This window comes from Oncorhynchus mykiss, chromosome 26 (genome assembly GCF_057628025.1).
Source record: "Oncorhynchus mykiss isolate SJ-2025 chromosome 26, ASM5762802v1, whole genome shotgun sequence".
Classification (NCBI taxonomy): Eukaryota; Metazoa; Chordata; class Actinopteri; order Salmoniformes; family Salmonidae; genus Oncorhynchus; species Oncorhynchus mykiss.
In genome coordinates this window covers 21164966-21187500 of record NC_143047.1, presented here as the reverse complement: position 1 = coordinate 21187500, position 22535 = coordinate 21164966, and the positions used below count along the sequence as shown (strand labels likewise).

Sequence of the window (22535 nt, the reverse complement as noted above, 5' to 3'; positions counted from 1 at the left end):
TTACTAGGGTTTGGGGAGGAATCATGTTCTATAACAAATCACTCTTCATTATAGACTTCAGTGATCAGGAGAAAACAGCCTAGCTAGAAAGAAAATGGCTGCTTTTCTATGTTACACATTTCTTTGTAAGTATTTTATTTTTGGTAAAATGTCTAAATAGATGGTTCCTTTAGTTGTAATACACAGTAAGAGCTGATCTCTGTAATGCACAGTAAGAGCTGATCTCTGTAATGCACAGGAAGAGCTGATCTCTGTAATGCACAGTAAGAGCTGATCTCTGTAATGCACAGTAAGAGCTGATCTCTGTAATGCACAGTAAGAGCTGATCTCTGTAATGCACAGTAAGAGCTGATCTCTCTAATCTTTGTGCATTGTCTATGTTGAGTGACATCTCTCCACAGACGTCACAGTTGTCATTGTCCTCTGTTCCTCTCTCTTCATATAACCCAGTAAGAGAATGTCATAATCACTGCCATCTGACTAGTATAGCTCTGTATTTCATGGCTGAAATGATGAAAGGATGGGGGAAAAGAAGGGATGTACAGAGGCTGAAGGAAGGAGGCATGCTGCATGGTTAATAGACTGTCCGTTTTCATTCAAATGAGAGAATGGGAGAGGGATCCGGATAGAGTGGAGGAGCAGACTTAAAGTAGCTTTCCCTGGAATCCTATTGTAGCAGGTCACTGCATTCCTCTCCACATGATGCATCTAAGGAAGGGAAGAGCTCTCTGAGAGAGATATACACATAAACCTTCTATTGGTCTCTCTCTCTCTCTGTCGGCCTTTTGTTTACTCCTTTTATCTCTGTCTTTCACTCTCTGCCACACAAATGGACATGCAGGAAGTATTGTGCTCTCACAGAAACACACACACACACACTTACAGTAAATACAGACATTGGATACAGACATTGGACGTCAATATACTGTCTCATACTGTTTGTGCCAGCATCACTCCTCACGCCTTATAGAACATGTATACTCTACTTATCCACACAAAACACACTGTCCCACAGACATGCAAACATAAAACATGACACACACACACACACACACACACAGAAAATAGAAGATAGATATAATGTCAGGGATACAGTGGATGCGTTGACTTTTGGGAGTGTAATGTGTGATTTTCTCCTCTCCTCCACCTCTCCATCCCTCCTCCTCCACCTCTCCACCCCTCCATCCCTCCTCTCTACCACCTGTATATCCCTCCTCCACCCCTCCATCCCTCCTCCTCCACCTCTCCACCCCTCCATCCCTCCTCTCTACCACCTGTATATCCCTCCTCCACCCCTCCATCCCTCCTCCTCCACCTCTCCACCCCTCCATCCCTCCTCTCTACCACCTGTATATCCCTCCTCCACCTCTCCATCCCTCCTCCTCCACCTCTCCATCCCTCCTCCTCCACCTCTCCACCCCTCCATCCCTCCTCTCTACCACCTGTATATCCTCCTCCACCTCTCCATCCCTCCTCCTCCACCTCTCCATCCCTCCTCCTCCACCTCTCCACCCCTCCATCCCTCCTCTCTACCACCTGTATATCCCTCCTCCACCTCTCCATCCCTCCTCCTCCACCTCTCCATCCCTCCTCCTCCACCTCTCCACCCCTCCATCCCTCCTCTCTACCACCTGTATATCCCTCCTCCACCTCTCCATCCCTCCTCCTCCACCTCTCCACCCCTCCATCCCTCCTCTCTACCACCTGTATATCCCTCCCCCTCCACCATTCCATCCCTCCTCCTCCACCTCTCCACCCCTCCATCCCTCCTCTCTACCACCTGTATATCCCTCCTCCACCTCTCCATCCCTCCTCCTCCACCTCTCCACCCCTCCATCCCTCCTCTCTACCACCTGTATATCCTCCCCCTCCACCATTCCATCCCTCCTCCTCCACCTCTCCACCCCTCCATCCCTCCTCTCTACCACCTGTATATCCCTCCCCCCTCCACCATTCCATCCTCCTCCTCACCTCTCCACCCCCTCCATCCCTCCTCTCTACCACCTGTATATCCCTCCCCCTCCACCATTCCATCCCTCCTCCTCCACCCCTCCATCCCTCCCCCTCCACCCCTCCATCCCTCCCCCTCCACCACCCCTCCATCCCTCCTCCTCCACCCCTCCATCCATCCCTCCCCCTCCATCCCTCCACCTCCACCCCCATCCCTCCTCCTCCACCCCTCCATCCATCCCTCCCCCCTCCATCCCTCCTCCTCCACCCCTCCATCCCTCCCCCTCCATCCTCCTCTTCCACCTCTCCATCCCTCCTGCTCCGCCTCTACATCCCTCCTCCACCCATCCATCCCTCCTCCTCAACCCTCCTCCTCCACCCTCCATCCCTCCTCCTCCACCCCTCCTCCTCCACCCCTCCATCCCTCCTCCTCTACCCCTCCACCCCTCCTCCTCTACCTCTCCATCCCTCCTTCTCCACCTCTACATCCCTCCTACTCCACCTCTCCATCCCTCCTCCTCCACCCCCTCCTCCTCCACCCCTCCATCTCTCCTCCTCCACCCCTCCACCTCCACCCCCATCCCTCCTCCTCCACCCCTCCATCCCTCCTCCTCCACCCCTCCATCCCTCCTCCTCCACCCCTCCATCCCTCCTCCACCTCTCCATCCCTCCTCCTCCACCCCTCCTCCTCCACCCCTCCATCCCTCCTCCTCTACCCCTCCACCCCTCCTCCTCTACCTCTCCATCCCTCCTCCTCCACCTCTACATCCCTCCTACTCCACCTCTACATCCCTCCTCCTCCATCCCTCCTCCACCTCTCCACCCCTCCTCCTCCACCCCTCCACCCCTCCTTCTCCACCCCGCCATCCCTCCTCCACCTCTCCATCCCTCCTCCTCCGTCCCTCCCCCTCCATCCCTCCACCCCTCCATCCCTCCTCCTCCATCCCTCCTCCTCCATCCCTCCATCCCTCCTCCTCCACCTCTCCATCCCTCCTCCTCCACCTCTCCTGTTGCTCTTAAACCGGTGGGTTGGCAGGGCTTGTCTCCCCAGAAGTCCTTGATGTGTGCAGGAGAGTGATGATAAGCTTAATGCAGTCTGTCTGTGTTCCAGACGTGACAACCACATTAATATCACACTAATACTGCCCTGTGTCTGCTGAATGCTAATCATACTCTGTCTCTCTCTCTCTCACACACACAAACACGCACACACATGCACATACACACACTGTAGTCTTTGTCTTTGGTGCTTAAGAAAATCTAGGCTAGTTGATGTTGTGAGTCAGCTATGGACTGCCAGGTTTGGAGGAGCCTTTCTGGTCACCTGTATGGTATGATTTGAGTGTGGTATATCTCTCATTGGATGACTTCATTTGTTCTTTAGTGCAGTAATCCTCTGTAGATCTTTACAGGGTGTTAATTCAGGGTTTCGCTGCAGGCTCTATCTGAGGAAGGAGAGAGAGAGAACATGAAAGAAAGATAGAAAGAACACATAAAGGAGTGTGGATGGAGGGATGAGTAAAACAGAGGTGAAAGCAGTCTAGCCTGTTATCTGAGCCCTTGACAGTTGGCCTGAGTAAACACACACACACACACCCCTGGGCTGTGAAAGGACAAATTAGACATCAAAGCAGCTATGTATCCATGCCATCAGGCCAGGGGTTAAAGATCTAGAGATTAAATCTCACTGGATTGATTTCTTTCATTTTACTCCTGCGACTCTTTCATCCTCTTCCTTGTGCCTGTCGTTTTTCCCCGTTAATGTTACGACCGCGGAAATGTTTGTAATGACCTGTCAAACACACCCCGGTAACGCCTGAAATGGAATACATAGTCTTTCAGTTGCATCTATAAGAACACTAAAGCTTCTTCAGGGATGTAACATCATTTCAACACAACACAAGAAAGAGAGGAAAGATGGGTGCACTTTTTTTGTGGAATTTAAAATAGTTATAAATTGCTTTAGTTAAACAGTTTTTCCAAATTAGATGTGCTGAAATGAAAGCAACTTCCGAAAATGAACACTGATTATAGGGATATTATGTCTGATCTTGCAAACAATGTAAAGTATGTTTAGAAAGGTGTAATCTAGGGGAAAACGTGTTGATTTTTTTATCCGAGGGTATCCTGCTATTTGTTGAATTATGCATCAGAACATGACAACAGCAGGTATTAATGAGGCAGTCTAGACAGAGGAGGTGAGTCAGGTAGACCTAGACAGAGGAGGTGAGTGCAGGTAGACCTAGACAGAGGAGGTGAGTGCAGGTAGACCTAGACAGAGGAGGTGAGTGCAGGTAGACCTAGACAGAGGAGGTGAGTGCAGGTAGACCTAGACAGAGGAGGTGAGTGCAGGTAGACCTAAACAGAGGAGGTGAGTGCAGGTAGACCTAAACAGAGGAGGTGAGTGCAGGTAGACCTAGACAGAGGAGGTGAGTGCAGGTAGACCTAGACAGAGGAGGTGAGTGCAGGTAGACCTAAACAGAGGAGATGAGTGCAGGTAGACCTAGACAGAGAAGGTGAGTGCAGGTAGACCTAAACAGAGGAGATGAGTGCAGGTAGACCTAGACAGAGTAGGTGAGTGCAGGTAGACCTAAACAGAGGAGGTGAGTGCAGGTAGACCTAGACAGAGGAGGTGAGTGCAGGTAGACCTAGACAAAGGAGGTGAGTGCAGGTAGACCTAAACAGAGGAGGTGAGTGCAGGTAGACCTAGAGTCCTAGACAGAGAAGGTGAGTGCAGGTAGACCTAGACAGAGGAGGTGAGTGCAGGTAGACCTAGACAGAGGAGGTGAGTGCAGGTAGACCTAGACAGAGGAGGTGAGTGCAGGTAGACCTAGACAGAGGAGGTGAGTGCAGGTAGACCTAGACAGAGGAGGTGAGTGCAGGTAGACCTAGACAGAGGAGGTGAGTGCAGGTAGACCTAGACAGAGGAGGTGAGTGCAGGTAGATCTAAACAGAGGAGATGAGTGCAGGTAGACCTAAACAGAGGAGGTGAGTGCAGGTAGACCTAGACAGAGAGGATGTGTGTGCAGGTAGACCTAGACAGAGGATGTGAGTGCAGGTAGACCTAGACAGAGGAGGTGAGTGCAGGTAGACCTAGACAGAGGATGTGTGTGCAGGTAGACCTAGACAGAGGATGTGAGTGCAGGTAGAGGCAGGGAGAGTTTGGCCTGTGTTAAAGAACTAATCTATTTGGTTGTTTTGGCAGTTGTTGTGGGAAGGGGGAGGGGGAGGCAGGGTTGACAGCATGCCAGAGCTGGTTAAAAGGAGAGAGAGAGAGGCCTTGTTGCTAAATGCTGTAAATAACATCAGAGGCCGAAGCTAAATGGAAATCGATGCAGTTACCCTATTAGCATGGGCTCTGAACTCACACAGGCTTTGTAACATCTCTACCTCGTCTCTCCACTGACCCTCTCTCTCGCTATCCCTCCCTAACTCTCTCCCTCTCTCTCCCTATCCCTCCCTCTCTCTCCCTCTCTCCCTATCCCTTGCTCCCTTTCTCTCTCCCTATCCCTTTCTCCCTCCCTCTCTCTCCCTATCCCTCCCTCTCTCTCCCTATCCCTTCCTCCCTCTCTCTCATGATCCCTTCCTCCCTCCCTCTCTCTCCCTATCCCTTCCTCCCCCCCTCTCTCTCTCTCTCTCTCTATCTCTCTCTCTCTCTCTCTCTATCCTTATCCCTTCCTCCCTCTCTCTCTCCCTATCCCTTCCTCCCTCCCTCTCTCTCCCTATCCCTTCCTCCCTCCCTCTCTCTCCCTATCCCTTCCTCCCTCTCTCTCTCTCTATCCCTCCCTCTCTCTCCCTCTCTCTCTATCCCTTCCTCCCTCCCTCTCTCAATATCCCTTCCTCCCTCCCTCTCTCTCCCTCTCTCTCTATCCCTTCCTCCCTCCCTCTCTCTCCCTCTGTCCCTATCCTTTCCTCCCTCCCTCTCTCTCCCTCTCTCTCTATCCCTCTCCCTCCCTCCCTCTCTCTCCCTATCCCTTCCTCCTTCCCTCTCTCCCCCTCTCTCTCTATCCCTTCCTCCCTCCCTCTCTCTCTCCCTCTCTCTCCCCATCCCTTCCTCCCTCCCTCTCTCTCCCTCTCTCTCTCTATCCCTTCCCCCCCCCTCTCTCCCTCTCTCTCTATCCCTTCCTCCCTCCTTCTCTCTCTCTATCCCTTCCTCCCTCCCTCTCTCTCCCCTCTCTCTCTATCCCTTCCTCCCTCCCTCCTCTCTCTCCCTTTCTCCCTATCCCTTCCTCCCTCCATCCCGCTCTCTCCCTCTCTCTCTCTATCCCTTCCTCCTTCCCTCTCTCTCCCTATCCATTCCTCCTGCCCTCTCTCTCTATCCCTTCCTCCCTCCCTCTCGCTCCCTCTCTCTCCTTATCCCTTCTCCCTCCCTCTCTCTCCCTCTCTCTCTCTCTATCCCTTCTCCCTCCCTCCCTCTCTCTCCGCTCTCTATCCCTTCCCTCCCTCCCCCCTCTCTCTCTATCCCTTCCTCCCTCCCGATCCCTCTCTCTCTCTATCCCTTCCTCCCTCCCTCTCTCTCCCACTCTCTCTCTATCCCTTCCTCCATCCTTCTCTCTCCCTATCTCTCTCTATCCCTTCCCCCCCCTCTCTCCCTCTCTCCCTCTATGCCTTCCTCCCTCCCTCTCGCTCCCTCTCTCATCCCTTCCTCCCTCCCTCTCTCTCCCTCTGTCCCTATCCTTTTCCCCCCTCCCTCTCTCTCCCTCTCTATCTCTATCCCTTCCTCCCTCCCTCTCTCTCCCTATCCCTTCCTCCTTCCCTCTCTCCCCCTCTCTCTCTATCCCTTCTCCCTCCCTCTCTCCCTCCCTCTCTCCTCCTCCCTATCCCTTCCTCCTTCCCTCTCTCCCCCTCTCTCTATCCCTTCCTCCCTCCCTCTCTCTCTCCCTCTCTCCCTATCCCCTCCCTCCCTCCCTCCCTCCCACCCCTTCCTCCCTCTCTCTCCCTCTCTCTCTCTATCCCTTCCTCCCTCCTTTCTCTCTCTATCCTTTCCCCCCTCCCTCTCCCTCTCTCTCTCTCTATCCCTCTCCCTCCCTCCCTCTCTCTCCCTCTCTCTCTATCCCTTCCTCCCTCCCTCTCTCTCTCCCTTTCTCCCTATCCCTTCCTCCCTCCTCCCTCCCTCTCTCTCCCTCTCTCTCTCTCTATCCCTTCCTCTCTCCTTCTTCCCCATCCCTTCCTCCCTCCTCTCCCTCCCTCTCTCTCTATCCCCTCCCTCCCTCTCTCTCTCCCTATCCCTTCCTCCCTCCCCTCTCTCTATCCTTTCCCTCCTTCCCTCTCTCTCCCCTCTCTCTCTATCCCTTCCTCTCTCCCTCTCTCTCTCTCTCCCTCCCTCTCCCTCCCTCCCTCTCTCTCCCTCTCTCTCTCTCTCTCCCTCCCTCCCTCCCTCCTTCTCCCTCCCTCCCTCCCTCCCTCCCTCTCTCTCTCTATCCCTCTATTCTCCATCTCTCTCTCTATCCCTTCCTCCCTCCCTCTCTCTCCCTCTCTCTCTCTATCCCTTCTTCCCTCCCTCTCTTTCCCTCTCTCCCCATCCCTTCCTCCCTCCCTCTCTCTCCCTCTCTCTCTCTATCCCTTCCTCCCTCCCTCCCTCTCTCTCCCACTCTCCCTCTCTCTCCATCTCGCCCTCCCTCCCTCCCTCCCTCCCTCTCCCTACCTCCCTCCGTCCCTCCCTCTCCCTCTCTCTCTCTCTCTCTATCCCTTCCTCCCTCCCTCTCCCTCCCTCCCTGTCCCTCTCTCTCTCTCTATCCCTCTCTCTCCCTCTCTCTCTCTCATCCCTTCCTCCCTCCCTCTCTCTCCCTCTCTCTCTATCCCTTCCTCCCTCCCTCTCCCTCCCTCTCTCTCCCTCCATCTCTCTCTCTCTCCCTCTGTCTCCCTCTCTCTATCCCTTCCTCCCTCCCTCTCCCTCCCTCCCTCTCCCTCTCTCTCTCTATCCTTTCATTCTCCCTCCCTCCCTCTCTCTCTCTATCCCTTCCTCCCTCACTGTCCCTCCCTCCCTGTCCCTCTCTCTCTCTATCCCTCTCTCTCCCCTCTCTCTCTCTCTCTATCCCTTCCTCCCTCCCTCTCTCTCCCTCTCTCTCTATCCCTTCCTCCCTCCCTCTCTCTCCCTCTCTCTCTCTATCCCTTCCTCTCTCCCTCTCTCCCTCCCTACCCCTTCCTCCTCCCTCCTCTCCCTCCCTCTCTCTCTATCCCCTCCTCCCCTCCCTCTCTCTCTCCCTATCCCTTCCTCACTCCCTCTCTCTATCCTTTCTCCCTCCCTCTCTCTCCCCCTCTCTCTCTCTATCCCTTCCTCTCTCCCTCTCTCTCTCTCTCTATCCCTCCCTCTCTCCCTCTCTCTCCCTCTCTCTCTCTCCCTCCCTCCCTCTCCCTCCTTCTCCCTCCCTCCCTCCCTCCCTCCCTCCCTCCATCCCTCCTCCCTCCCTCCCTCCATCCCTCCCTCCCTTCCTCCCTCTCTCTCTCTCTCTCTCTATCCCTCTCTCTCCCTCTCTCTCTCTATCCCTTCCTCCCTCCCTCTCTCTCCCTCTCTCTCTCTATCCCTTCTTCCCTCCCTCTATTTCCCTCTCTCTCCCTATCCCTTCCTCCCTCTCTCTCCCTCTCTCTCTATCCCTTCCTCCCTCCCTCCCTCTCTCTCCCTCTCTCCCTCTCCCTTCTCCCTCCCTTCCTCCCTCCCTCTCCCTCCCTCTCTCTCTCTCCTTCCCTCCCTCCCTCCCTCCCTCCCTCCCTCCCTCCCTCTCCCTCTCTCTCTATCCCTCCCTCCCTCCTCCCTCTCCCTCCCTCCCTGTCCCTCTCTCTCTCTATCCCTCTCTCTCCCTCTCTCTCTCTATCCCTTCCTCTCTCTCCCCTCTCTATCCCTTCCTCCCTCCCTCTCCCTCCCTCTCTCCCTCCCTCTCTCTCTCTCCCTCTCTCTCTCTCTCTCTCTCTCTCCCTCTGTCTCCCTCTCTCTCTATCCCTCCCTCTCTCCCTCTCTCTCCCTCTCTCTCTCCCTCCCTCCCTCTCCCTCCTTCTCCCTCCCTCCCTCCCTCCCTCCCTCCCTCCCTCCCTCCCTCCCTCCCTCCCTCCCTCCATCCCTCCCTCCCTTCCTCCCTCTCTCTCTCTCTCTCTCTATCCCTTTCTCTCCCTCTCTCTCTCTATCCCTTCCTCCCTCCCTCCCTCTCTCTCCCTCTCTCTCTCTCTATCCCTTCTTCCCTCCCTCTCTTTCCCTCTCTCTCCCTATCCCTTCCTCCCTCTCTCTCCCTCTCTCTCTCTATCCCTTCCTCCCTCCCTCCCTCTCTCTCCCTCTCTTCCTCTCCCTTCCTCCCTCCCTCCCTCCCTCCCTCTCCCCCCTCCCTCTCTCTCTCTCCTTCCCTCTCCCTCCCTCCCTCCCTCCCTCCCTCTCCCTCTCTCTCTCTATCCCTTCCTCCCTCCCTCTCCCTCCCTCCCTCCCTGTCCCTCTCTCTCTCTATCCCTCTCTCTCCCTCTCTCTCTATCCCTTCCTCCCTCCCTCTCTCTCCCTCTCTCTCTATCCCTTCCTCCCTCCCTCCTCCCTCCCTCTCTCCCTCCCTCTCTCTCTCTCCCTCTCTCTCTCTCTCTCTCTCTCTCCCTCCCTCTGTCTCCCTCTCTCTCTATCCTCTTCCCTCCCTCCCTCTCCCTCCCTCCCTCCCTCTCCCTCTCTCTCTATCCTTTCATCTCCCTCCCTCCCTCCCTCCCTCCCTCCCTCCCTCCCTCCCTCCCTCCCTCTCTCTCTCTCTCTCTATCCCTCTCTCTCCCTCTCTCTCTCTATCCCTTCTCCCTCCCTCTCCCTCCCTCCCTCTCCCTCCCTCCCTCTCTCTCTCTCTCTCTCTCTCTCTCTCTCTCTCTCTCTCCCTCCCTCTCTCTCTCTCTCTCTCTCTCTCTCTCTCTCTCTCTCTCTCTCTCCCTCCCTTTCCGCCTTCTTATTCCCTCCCTCTCTCCTGCTTATATGATCCCCCCTGTTTTGGTCCATCTTTCACACAACACAAATACAGTAAAAGCCGGGAGAAAGTCAGTGTGCTGTATATTTGTCTAAACATTAGCTAGGGTGTGTCTGTAATTAGGTGTCCCGATAACTGACCCTGTGTCTGGGATGATCCCCTATGTAATGACAACCATAATGATTTGGTTCACATTTGCATAACCCCCCTAATCACCCTTATTTGAATACCTAACGATTGTGGGATAGATGATTCAGTGGAGTGGTAAGTCATAATTAGATAAATAATTGCTTTGGCTTTAGCCTGCCTTTCCTCTCCTCTTCCATACACCATCTGTTGGAAAGGGTGTTTGGGGGGAGAGAAAAATAGGGAGTGTGTGAGAGAGGGGGAGGTAGAAGAAGAATGAAAATATTTTTGTAGATGCTGTTGTTTTAATTTGGAGTGGAGATACACCAGACTATGACACAGATACAGTATGTATACTCTTTCCTCCCTCTAGTTCTCTCTCCATCTCTCTATTCCTTCGTTCTTTCTTTCTCCCCCTAGTTCTCTCTCCATCTCTCTATTCCTTCTTTCCTTCCACACTGGAGCAGCAATATGAGGATTCTGAAACAGACTGAGGAAGATAGCTATCTAACTGTATACCTGCTCAAGCATATAAGCTTCTCACTGGTGCCATAAGGCTGCGTTGTATGGCTCTGTTATAGAAGAGTATCAGAATGATTGGTTTACTAAGCTTTGTTTTGTTTCAAACAGAGACAGCTGGGTTGATGTTAATGTTTTTGTTGTGTTGTTGTGAGTCCAGAAATGGTACATCTACAGCTTAATGCTGCTGATTAGATATTAATACTTAGCAACATTCGTTCATGCATGTAAGTTTGTTTGTGTGTGTGTGTGTGTGTGTGTGTGTGTGTGTGTGTGTGTGTGTGTGTGTGTGTGTGTGTGTGTGTGTGTGTGTGTGTGTGTGTGTGTGTGTGTGTGTGTGTGTGTTTTACCTGTAGCCTACTGTTGAGAGCGGAATAGCAGAATTATGGGTATTGTAGTTAAGAACATAACAGGTTGGTCTCATGTATTGTTCATTATACAGTAACTGTACCTCAAACAAAGCTGTTCATTTGATTCCTCTTTTCATCATTACATCTCTCGATCTCTTCTTTATCCCACTCTCTTTATTTGACAGCAGTGACAGCAGACAAGCAGACCTTTAGAGAGCATCCATCCTCTCTCTCTATCTTTACCCTCCATCCTTCTCTCTCTCTACCTCTCTCTCCTCCCCTTTTTCTCTCTGTCTGCCCTCTCCCTTGTTCCCCCCAGTTTCTCTACCCCCTGCCTTCCTTCATCCCTACATCCATCTCCTCCCTCCATCAGTCAAACAGTAAAGTAGGCATAGTGTCCTGTCTGCCTGTGTAATGATGGGAGGAGACGTTAGCTTTGCCTGGCGCTCCATCTCTGCTATCGGAGCGAGGTGAGAACATTTGAGGCTAATTAGCTGCTGAAATATTGTATATAAAGGCCTGGCACACTGCTAACTGCTCCCATCAAAACAGACTGAGCGGAGAGAAGGGGAGGGGAGAGGAGAATGACATAGGAGAGGAGCAGAGGAGTGGCTAGAAGGAGAGTGTGTGTGTGTGTGTGTGTGTGTGTTGTGTGTGTGTGTGTGTGTGTGTGTGTGTGTGTGTGTGTGTGTGTGTTGTGTGTGTGTGTGTGTGTGTGTGTGTGTGTGTGTGTGTGTGTGTGTGTGTGTGTTTTGTGTGTGTGTGTGTGTGTGTGTGTGTGTGTGTGTGTGTGTGTGTGTGTGTGTGTGTGTGTGTGTGTGTGTGTGTGTTTGTGTGTGTGTGTGTGTTTGTGTGTGCCTGTGTGTGTGTGTGTTTGTGTGTGCCTGTGTGCGTGTGTGTGTGTGGTGTGTGTGTGCATGCGTGTGGTGGGAGTGAGTGTGTGCAAGGGATTTGTCTGCTGAAGAGTAGCTGTTCTCTCTGAGTATTGTTGCTGACAGCTAACGATTAGCCACTGCCACCGTGGCTAATAAGGTAGTGTACATTCTTAATTGTGTCGCACCGGGAAGGTGGAGACATAGAATGGATTTGAAAAATGAGGGGAGTGATATCAAGGTGTGTGTTTGTTATGCTACGGTCCTGTGATGGTGTGTGTTTGTCATGCTACAGCCCTGTGATGGTGTGTGTTGGTCATGCTACAGCCCTGTGATGGTGTGTGTTGGTCATGCTACGGCCCTGTGATGGTGTGTGTTGGTCATGCTACGGCCCTGTGATGGTGTGTGTTGGTCATGCTACGGCCCTGTGATGGTGTGTGTTGGTCATGCAACGGTCCTGTGATGGTGTGTGTTTGTCATGCTACGGTCCTGTGATGGTGTGTGTTTGTCATGCTACAGCCCTGTGATGGTGTGTGTTGGTCATGCTACTGCCCTGTGATGGTGTGTGTTGGTCATGCTACAGCCCTGTGATGGTGTGTGTTGGTCATGCTACGGCCCTGTGATGGTGTGTGTTGGTCATGCTACGGCCCTGTGATGGTGTGTGTTGGTCATGCTACGGCCCTGTGATGGTGTGTGTTGGTCATGCTACGGCCCTGTGATGGTGTGTGTTTGTCATGCTACGGCCCTGTGATGGTGTGTGTTTGTCATGCTACGGCCCTGTGATGGTGTGTGTTGGTCATGCTACGGCCCTGTGATGGTGTGTGTTGGTCATGCTACGGCCCTGTGATGGTGTGTGTTGGTCATGCTACGGCCCTGTGATGGTGTGTGTTGGTCATGCTACGGCCCTGTGATGGTGTGTGTTTGTCATGCTACGGCCCTGTGATGGTGTGTGTTTGTCATGCTACGGCCCTGTGATGGTGTGTGTTGGTCATGCTACGGCCCTGTGATGGTGTGTGTTTGTCATGCTACGGTCCTGTGATGGTGTGTGTTGGTCATGCTACGGCCCTGTGATGGTGTGTGTTGGTCATGCTACGGCCCTGTGATGGTGTGTGGGGTTGTTTGCTGCTTTGTGTGTGTGTGTGTGCGTGTGCTGTGTGTGTATTTTGCATATGTGTGCTCAGGTAGATCAGGCGAGGGCTGTTATTACCAGTTAACACCCTACTAGCTGTGAGAGACGGAGGGAGAGTAGCTGTACGTAAGTAGTGTGCTTGGTTTGCCAGATCAATGATGTGTGGCTGTGTGATCGATGTGAGGGCTTAGAGGACTGAAGCGGGCTAATGGGCAGGTCAGTGGATCAGGCACAGCCTCGCCTCCTACACCTGTTAATAGGCCTCACCACACTCCCCTGACACACACACTGAGAGAGAGGGGGAAGGAGAAGAGGGAGAGAGACGGGGGAGAGGAGAAGGAGGAGAGAGGGACAAGGGGAGAGAAAGAGAAAAGAGAGAGAGGACACTGACATGCTATACAATACATGCGTCATGTATTTTACAGACACACACAGATACACACAGACACACACAGATACACACAGACACACACAGATACACACAGACACACCCAGATACACACACACATATACATACAGATATACACGGATACACACACACAGATAAACACAGACACACACCCAGTTACACACACAGATACACCCAGATACACAGACACACATGCAGATACACACAGAGTAGGCAACAACACATCTGCCACGCTGATTCTTAACACTGGGGCCCCTCAGGGGTCTAATAAATAGACTTGTATCTCCCTCCTTTACTCCTGTACACTCAACCCTCCCCCCCACACACTCACACGCTCTCTCTATCTTCTCTCTATCACTCCCTAGCAGACTGTAGCAGTACCATATGGCTCAGTGTGTGTGTGTGTGTGTGTGTGTGTGTGTGTGTGTGTGTGTGTGTGTGTGTGTGTGTGTGTGTGTGTGTGTGTGTGTGTGTGTGTGTGTGTGTGTGTGTGTGTGTGTGTGTGTGTGTGTGTGTGTGTGTGTGTGTGTGTGTGTGTGTGTGTGTGTGTGTGTGTGTGTGTGTGTGTGTGTGTGTGTGTGTGGTTGGTATTTAGAGACATATACAGTAAATATGACAGGGATTAGTGAACAGACCTTACCTAATCTCTTCAAACTCTACCCTCTCACACAATGCTCATAAAGACTCTATCAGCCGCCTCCCAACACCTCTTAATGGCTCAGACAGAAATCTCTGCCTGGTGATTTGTTATTTGTGGCTGTCTGTCTCTGTCTCTTTGGTCTGGCTAGGTGAGCCAAGGGTCAAACAGAGAGAGAAGGGAGACGTCTGTGTGGTTGTTTGTGGGCTGAATCAGTAGCTTTCCAATAAACCAATGTTGTTGTCGTTTAAGTTTCTCAGTTGTTGTTGTCCGTGTGTGGTTGTGTGCGTGTGTGGATGCCAGGTTAATGGCAGCTGACGGTCTCACACTGAGACATATCACAAACACAGAGAGACCTCGTGGTTAGCCTACACAGGCAGGTTGGAGCCAGGGTATGATAGAAAAGCATGTGAACTCTCTCTGCCTAAAAACTCTTTGATGTGTGTGGCTGTTCAAGAATCTCCTCCTCCCTTTTGAATCTGTTCTGCATGTTAAATGCCTTTATTTCCACCCGATCTTCATTTAATAACTGCCCCTTAAGACTAGCAGGAAACATATGCCCCAGAGGCACCACACACACAACTGCCCCCCCCAACCATTATTATGCTTTCACAGAGGTACAGAGACATTTGAGGGGGTTTGGGTAGGCATAGATGGATAGAGAGGAGAGGAAATTATGGGCTGACAGGCCTAGAGGGGAAGTGGGGGCCCCAGGCAGTCCATGGGAGGGCCCCACTCTATTCTTCTCCCCCTCTCTGATTGTGTCTCCCCATAGCAGGCTCTGAAAGGCCTGCGACTTGTCCTCTAAACAAAGGGAGAGAAGGAGGGGAGGGGGGAGAGCCGTGTGCCTTTCAGAGGAGAAGGGGAGTTCAGAAAGGAGGTGAAGGAGGCATTCTATTCAGCCATGGAGGGGGTGGCACACATGCTTTCACTGTGCCTGGCAATCCCACCGTCAGTCCTCACACAGACACACACACACACACACCACTGCAATGTACACTGTGTGACACAAGAGCAAGGGGGAGAAGAGGAGAGAGAGGTACACAATAATTAAATTCTATAGCATTTAACTACAGCATTCAACTACAGCATTCAACTACAGGATTCAACTACAGCATTCAACTACAGGATTCAACTACAGCATTCAACTACAGCATTCAACTACAGCATTCAACTACAGGATTCAACTACAGCATTCAACTACAGGATTCAACTACAGCATTCAACTACAGCATTCAACTACAGGATTCAACTACAGCATTCAACTACAGCATTCAACTACAGGATTCAACTACAGCATTCAACTACAGCATTCAACTACAGGATTCAACTACATCATTCAACTACAGCATTCAACTACAGGATTCAACTACAGCATTCAACTACAGGATTCAACTACAGCATTCAACTACAGCATTCAACTACAGCATTCAACTACAGCATTCAATACATGGAAAACATATTATGACCATTCCTCTGTTATATAGAGAGAAGTAGGTGTTACTGGTATTAACATCCTCATCCTCATCTCTCAGTGTGCCAGGTTTGAGGCGAAGGGTGGAGATTGGAGCAAGGCTCTCATACCTCCCTCCCTCCCCCTCTCTGTCTCTCTCTTATTTCTTCATTAGCGTGCTGCTAGCTGCGGCCGTGGAGCGAGGCCTTGTCTCCTGTGGCTGATAGATTGTAATGAATTTAACAGCAGTCAGATCCTTCAAAAGCCTCTCGTAAGCTTAAGCCCCTTTATTAAATTAAGCTAACGACGCCTAAGGCCAGGACCACTGACGAGAGGGATGGAGGGAGGGATGGAGATGGTGGAAGAGATGGGAGGAGAGGGAACGGGAGGGAAGAGATGGAGGGAGAGGAGATAGGGAGGGAGGAGGGGGCTAGAGAGGGAGGGCTAAAAAACAGGGTAGAGAAAGGTGAGGGAGGCAGGGTGAGGAGAGGAAGGGAATACCCGGTAGGCTCCCATACGGAGGGGAAGGTAATACCCGATAGGCTCCCATACGGAGGGGAAGGTAATACCCAGTGGGCTCCCATTACGGAGGGGAAGGGAATACCCAGTGGGCTCCCATTACGGAGGGGAAGGTAATACCCGGTGGGCTCCCATACGGAGGGGAAGGGAATACCCGGTAGGCTCCCATACGGAGGGGAAGGGAATACCCAGTGGGCTCCCATACTTGTAGTGCACCTGCGGCTGCCTGGTTGAGAGGGAATAGTAATGAGGCCCTAGCAAAGCCTCACTGTGGGGATAACTCAATGCAAATGTGTGTTTTGAAAAGTATCTGCGCTAGAAACCATCCAGTAAAACATGAATGTTTAACCACACTGCTGAATGCAGGCCTTTCAAAGCTGTGTTTAGACTCTCCCAGCTTCTATGTAAATGACTTTGTGTGCTTGAAGCCAAGCCTTTGACATGGTGATGTTTATGGTTGTAGTGTGGTGAGATGACAGGGGTGTGTTTTATTTTTTTCTGTTTGTATGTGCATGTGCATGCATGTGTGTGACTTTGTGTGCCTGTGTGCGTGTGCCTGCTTGTGTGTGCGCGAGAGTGCATGCTTACGTATGTGTGCACATGTCTGTGTGTGTGTGTGTATGTCTGTGTGTCTGTGTGTGTGTGCATGTCTGTGTGTGTGCATGTCTGTGTGTCTGTGTGTGTGTGTGTATGTATGTGTGTGTGTGTGTCTGTGTGTGTGTGCATGTCTGTGTGTCTGTGTACGTATGCATGTCTGTGTGTGTGTGCGTGTGCATGTCTGTGTGTGTGTATGTCTGTGTGCGTGTGCATGTCTGTGTGTGTGTGCGTGTGCATGTCTGTGTGTGTGTATGTCTGTGTGTGTGTGTGTCTGTGTGTGTGTGCATGTCTGTGTGTGTGTGCGTGTGCATGTCTGTGTGTGTGTATGTCTGTGTGTGTGTGTGTCTGTGTGCGTATGCATGTCTGTGTGTGTGTGCGTGTGCATGTCTGTGTGTGTGTATGTCTGTGTGCGTGTGCATGTCTGTGTGTGTGTGCGTGTGCATGTCTGTGTGTGTGTATGTCTGTGTGTCTGTGTGTGTGTGTATGTCTGTGTGTCTGTGTGCATGTCTGTGTGTGTGTGTGTGTCTGTAGAGCTGTCCTGGGGGCTGTATGCACGTCTGTGTGTGTGTGTGTCTGTAGAGCTGTCCTGGGGGCTGTATGCATGTCTGTGTTTGTGTGTGTGTCTGTAGAGCTGTCCTGGGGGCTGTATGCATGTCTGTGTTTGTGTGTGTGTCTGTAGAGCTGTCCTGGGGGCTGTATGCATGTCTGTGTTTGTGTGTGTGTCTGTAGAGCTGTCCTGGGGGCTGTATGCATGTCTGTGTGTGTGTGTGTGTGTCTATAGAGCTGTCCTGGGGGCAGTATGCATGTCTGTGTTTGTGTGTGTGTCTGTAGAGCTGTCATGGGGGCAGTATGCATGCAGACAGCAGGCAGATGAGAGGTTGGGTCCCAGAACTGCATCATCAGTTAGGATCGTGTAGCCTCCCCTACCTGCTCTCTCGCTCTTCCTCTCTCTCTTTCTCTCTCTCTCTCTTTTCTCGTCCGGCTCACACAGAGGTGAGAGCTACGCTTTCAGATAGATGGGGGGGGTGGGGGGGGGGGGGGTGAGTGAGTGAGTGAGTGAGTGAGTGAATGAGTGAGTGAGTGAGTGAGTTATGGTAGTCAGGCAGAAATAAGGAAATGCAGAGCAGTTAAAGTCCCAAAAGAGCATCTGATAGAGGTTATCTGCAGTTTACCATCCTGATAGGAACTAAACCTCTCTCTCTCACCCTCCCCATTTCTTTCAATGAAATTCAAAGGGCTTTATTGGCTTGGGAAATTGATGTTAACATTGACAAAGCAAGTGAAATAGATAATAAACAAAAGTGAAGTAAACAATCAAAAATAAACAGTAAATATTACACTCACAGACGTTTTAAAGGAATAGAGACATTTTGAATGTCATATTATGTGTTAATACAGTGTTGTAACGATGTGCATATAGTTAAAGTACAAAAGGGATAATAAATAAACATAAATATGGGTTGTATTTACAATGGTGTTTCTTCTTCACTGGTTGACCTTTTCTCTCTCTCTCTCTCCCTCTCTCATCTCCACTCCCAGTCCTCCCTTCAGTAATCTATTTGAATATGAATGATATCTAGCTCAGTGCCCACTAGTCAACTACTCATTATTGTTTTGTTTACAACACAGTTATTGGTAGTTTTTTGTTATTTTTATTTGTCTGCTTGTTTTTTCTATTTATTTTTCGTATTTTAAACAGCTTTAGAAGCTATGAAGAGGATATACTCAATGTGCAGGGACAAAATGCCATGTAGCCTAATCATTTCAAATGTGTGAGCAAAGCCCTGACTTGGCAGGCAACACTTGGAAGTCTATGAGTTTTTACAATCAGAGTCCCATGCTTCTCCAACACTGGCTTATTGAGTGATCTACAATCAAGCCATTGATAAGTACACGGATGGGAGAAGGAGACAGTTCACGGTTAGTTCAGTGAGATGGACAGCTGCCTGGTATGTGGGAGCTGTGCTCTTGGTAGGTGTCTGCCCCCTTGTGGACGTTCAGTGAAATTGTCATTTTCATAGCTCTGCAGATTTGATGTCAATTCGATCGTCCATGCATTCAATAGCTCATGAACACGTAAATAAACACGTTATATTTTTGGCCTACCTAAATCGGCTATTTCATGATCATTTTAGAAATTAAACTATATTTGAATTGTGTTATGTTTAAAAGTAGACTAGTGTCATTAAACGATTAATGGAATTTAAAATGATAAATGCATGTATTCAGCCTATAAATTATAAATAGGCCTGCCTACCTACTTGCGCATTGATCTCATTCAACCCTGTGACACTAAGCAGCCTCGTCTGCCCCTCCTGCCTTATAACATGTGTAATGACACAACAAAGCCGCTACAGTACATGAACTCCATTCCTGTCATGTGTGGAATGTGAAGCATCGGCCCTCTATTCTTTTCAGTGGCCGGGGGACAATGTGGGGTCAGCGCTACGACGGCGTGACATGGGAGCAGGTGCTTGTCCCTATGTCTGTCTGTTTGTCTGTCCCCCACTAGAGAAGAAGCCCCACCTCCCTCCTTTCTCCCTCCCTCCCCTCCGGGCTCTGCTCTGCTCAGCAGCCGGCTGGCTCCCTCGGTGTGCCTCGCAAGCGACGGAGCTTCCTGCGTGACAACAAAAGTAGCCTACTGTCGACAGCGCGGAGCGCGGCGATGGATTTGCGCTTTTACCACTAGTGGGGATTATAATACAAATATTGGATTATACTCTCCTTTTGCGGTGAGTTTTTGTCGGTATTCGTTTGGTAAGCAGCGTTTTTAGAGTAAATGAGTTAACAGTAGGGAGGTTTGTTGAGGAAGTTATGACTATCTCGAGGAAACGATTGTCGTGAATTGAAGCTCGATGCTGGCTTGCAGTTCTTGCGTTGCGGTGTGTTAGCGCATCAACGGCTTTGTTTTATGATGCTGTTTTGTGATATTGTCCTGTGTGTCGGTGCGTAAAGCATTTGTCTTAATGACAAATGAAAACCGAAACTGGATTTGAACAATGTTACCTATTTGATTACTGATATGTAGGCCTAGGCTATTGTTGAGTTACATCTGGGCTACGTTTAACAGTGTCCAAATGATGACTTTTCGATACATTGTCCCCGGGGGTTGTCGCCTTGAGTGTAGAGTTGATCAACTAAGCTTTGCGACAGCTTTCCTGGTGTGGTTGTCATGCCTTCATCGGCAAAAAAAATTATTGTGAACGAGGCACGGTTAAAGACATCGAAACCTTGGTAGAAATGGAGAAGTCTGCTTTGTGTCATTTTGTTTTATTGCCTTCCATAGCTAAGTTATGTAGGCTATTGGAAATAATAGCTTCTTCCATCATAAAATTGAAATTACAATGTTTAGCTATATGTAGGCCTATTTATCTTATTTTTTTTGTCGGTTATATTATAAATAATGGAATACATGGAAACGTGTGTATTACTATATTTCAGTTTATGACTCTGCTATTACATTTCTGGGCTAGTTATTTTGAAACGGGTTGTATGCCTGTGGGATCTTTGTAGCTTATATTAGCCGGTTTTGTCTAGAAGGGATACAGTTTGTTGTTAAAGGGTGGGAGAATTTTCGCAGCAGGTTAGGATAATTAATGTAGCAGGTTAGGATGAGTAGGTTAAGGTTAGGAAAAGTGTTAGGGTTAGCTAAAATGCCACCCAAAACTTTTGACGTCAATTTGACAAAAGCTGTATCCCATCTAGACATGATCATGTTATCTCCATTGTCCCCACCGGTCGTATAAAATGGCGATGGTGTGACTCTGGTAAACGTTTGTTGGTCGTAGACGTAGGGTGTCACAAGAGGACTTATATTGAAGATGACTGTCCGTGACCGAGCGTGTGTGTACACAGACGCCAGGTGGAGTGGGTCAATAACTTCCCACGCTCCTGGTGCGCCAACCAGCGATCCCCTTGTTACCGGAGGCGCGCGTAGCCTCAGCTTCTAAAGTAGGCATAAACACACACACACACTACACGGAAAAGGCGTCGGGCCAGTGTGCAGAGTCGCACTGTGCTGTGTACTGAGGTTATCAGTAGCCAGAAGAAGCGGGTTATTTGTTTACCCGCTGCTGATAAGGCTCAATGACCTCAGAATAATCCGCCATGTTGCTGCTCTCCTCTGTCACTGCACGCTGCTGATTGGAGCTTGACGTATGGAAATTATAACGCAAAGTGTTACATTGTATTTATTGGACTATGTCAAGTACAACGTGGAGCTGCCTGCAGATGTATTGCTCAGTGTTAGAAAACTAAAACGGATTAAAACCAAAACAACCAAAACAAAACAACCAAAACAAAATATATTTCTACCTAAAACACAACCTCTATTGTTGCAACATTGTTCCTCTACCTCCTGTACTGTCATTGTACTTTATGACTGTTCTGACAGTGTGCTCTACCTACAGTAGGCAGCTGGTGTGTCTATGGCCTCAGTCCTCCCGGTGACAGTTTGGCAGTGGTAAAAGCCATATGTCCCTGTTTAGACAGTGATTAGAGCCTACAAGGTGCTGTGTGTGTGTCTGTGTGTTTACACAGTGTGCCTAGATCTAAGGTGACCAGTTTGAATTTCCTTATCTCCGATAGCTTTCAATGACAGAGACTGTAAAGTTTGCATGTGTCTATTGGAGAGATGCAGGGAGGAGGCTGGCCTCACATTGGACTATTAGAACTACAGTGTGTCCCAGGGTTTCTCTGAAACTACAATGCACAGCATTTGAACACACAGTGAGGTGAGCGAAGTGTGTGTAGGCACATGAGTATGTTCACTGAGTTCTCTGTGTGTATGTTCACTGAGTTCTCTGTGTGTGACTGTGTGTATGTTCACTGAGTTCTCTGTTTGTGACTGTGTGTATGTTCACTGAGTTCTCTGTGTATGACTGTGTGTATGTTCACTGAGTTCTCCCTGTGTGTATGTTCACTGAGCTATCTGTGCTTGTTGGGGTTGTGTGTATGTTCACTGAGCTCTCTGTGCTTGTTGGGGTTGTGTGTATGTTCACTGAGCTCTCTGTGCTTGTTGGGGTTGTGTGTATGTTCACTGAGCTCTCTGTGCTTGTTGGGGTTGTGTGTATGTTCACTGAGCTCTGTGCTTGTTGGGGTTGTGTGTATGTTCACTGAGCTCTCTGTGCTTGTTGGGGTTGTGTGTATGTTCACTGAGCTCTGTGCTTGTTGGGGTTGTGTGTATGTTCACTGAGCTCTGTGCTTGTTGGGGTTGTGTGTATGTTCACTGAGCTCTCTGTGCTTGTTGGGGTTGTGTGTATGTTCACTGAGCTCTCTGTGCTTGTTGGGGTTGTGTGTATGTTCACTGAGCTCTGTGCTTGTTGGGGTTGTGTGGTCTGTCTTTGCGATGAGAGAGAAACCACTGGAGGATGTTTGGGTAATGAGGGTTTTCCCTGGCCAAGCTCTCTCTCCCTGTCTCTCTCTCTGTCGGTCTCTCTGTCTGTCTCTCTCTCATGGTGCTGTTAGTCTAGGGTTAGTCTGGAGGATTGTGTGGTGATGGGGTAATGTGGGATCTGGTTGACAGGCTTTCACTCCAGGCGCCGGGGAGGGGTGTGTGTGTAGGCCTGTCTTTTAACTATGCCTGTTTTCCCCCTTCCACACACTCCCTCGTGGAGGAAAAACAGCAGGATGAAACAGAGGTGTAAAACAGGGAAGGATAAACAGGAAACAGGAAGAGTAGAGGCAGCTTTACAAACATGTCATAAACCACCTGTTTGACGAGGAGTCAGAGGGAGGAAGACAGACGCACCCTAGGGGTCCGTTACCCCCTTACACCTACTGCCGTTCGCTCACCTCTCCCCCAGCTAATCTAACACAGTGATGAATGGCGTGTCAGGTTGAAAGTAAAGAGTCAGGTAGAGGAACATAGTGGTTTGACACCCCTGCTGTAGTCCCTGAGGTGTGTGTGACATCCGTCAGTTGTGTGTGTCTGCTCACGGTGTGTGTGATGGAACAGGCCCAACCTGATCTGTGAGGTAATTACTCTGCGACTGTTTAGTGACACACATCGTCACACACACACCGTGTCCTTGTGTCACACTCTGCTCAGGGGTTTAAT

At 50.4% G+C, this 22535-nt stretch overlaps 1 protein-coding gene across 3 annotated transcripts in view; it reads left to right on the top strand.

Moving 5' to 3' along the window:
* LOC110506108 (genetic suppressor element 1) overlaps window positions 1-22535 on the top strand; it is a 418800-nt gene that overhangs the window by 298056 nt on the left and 98209 nt on the right. The window contains exon 1 of one of the 3 annotated variants that reach the window (XM_090222432.1): window positions 18841-19209. The exons of the other annotated variants lie outside the window; for them this stretch is intronic. The gene's annotated coding sequence lies outside the window, so the exon portion shown is untranslated. Of the gene's footprint in view, window positions 1-18840; window positions 19210-22535 lie in introns of those variants that run through there. 3 annotated transcript variants of the gene reach the window in all.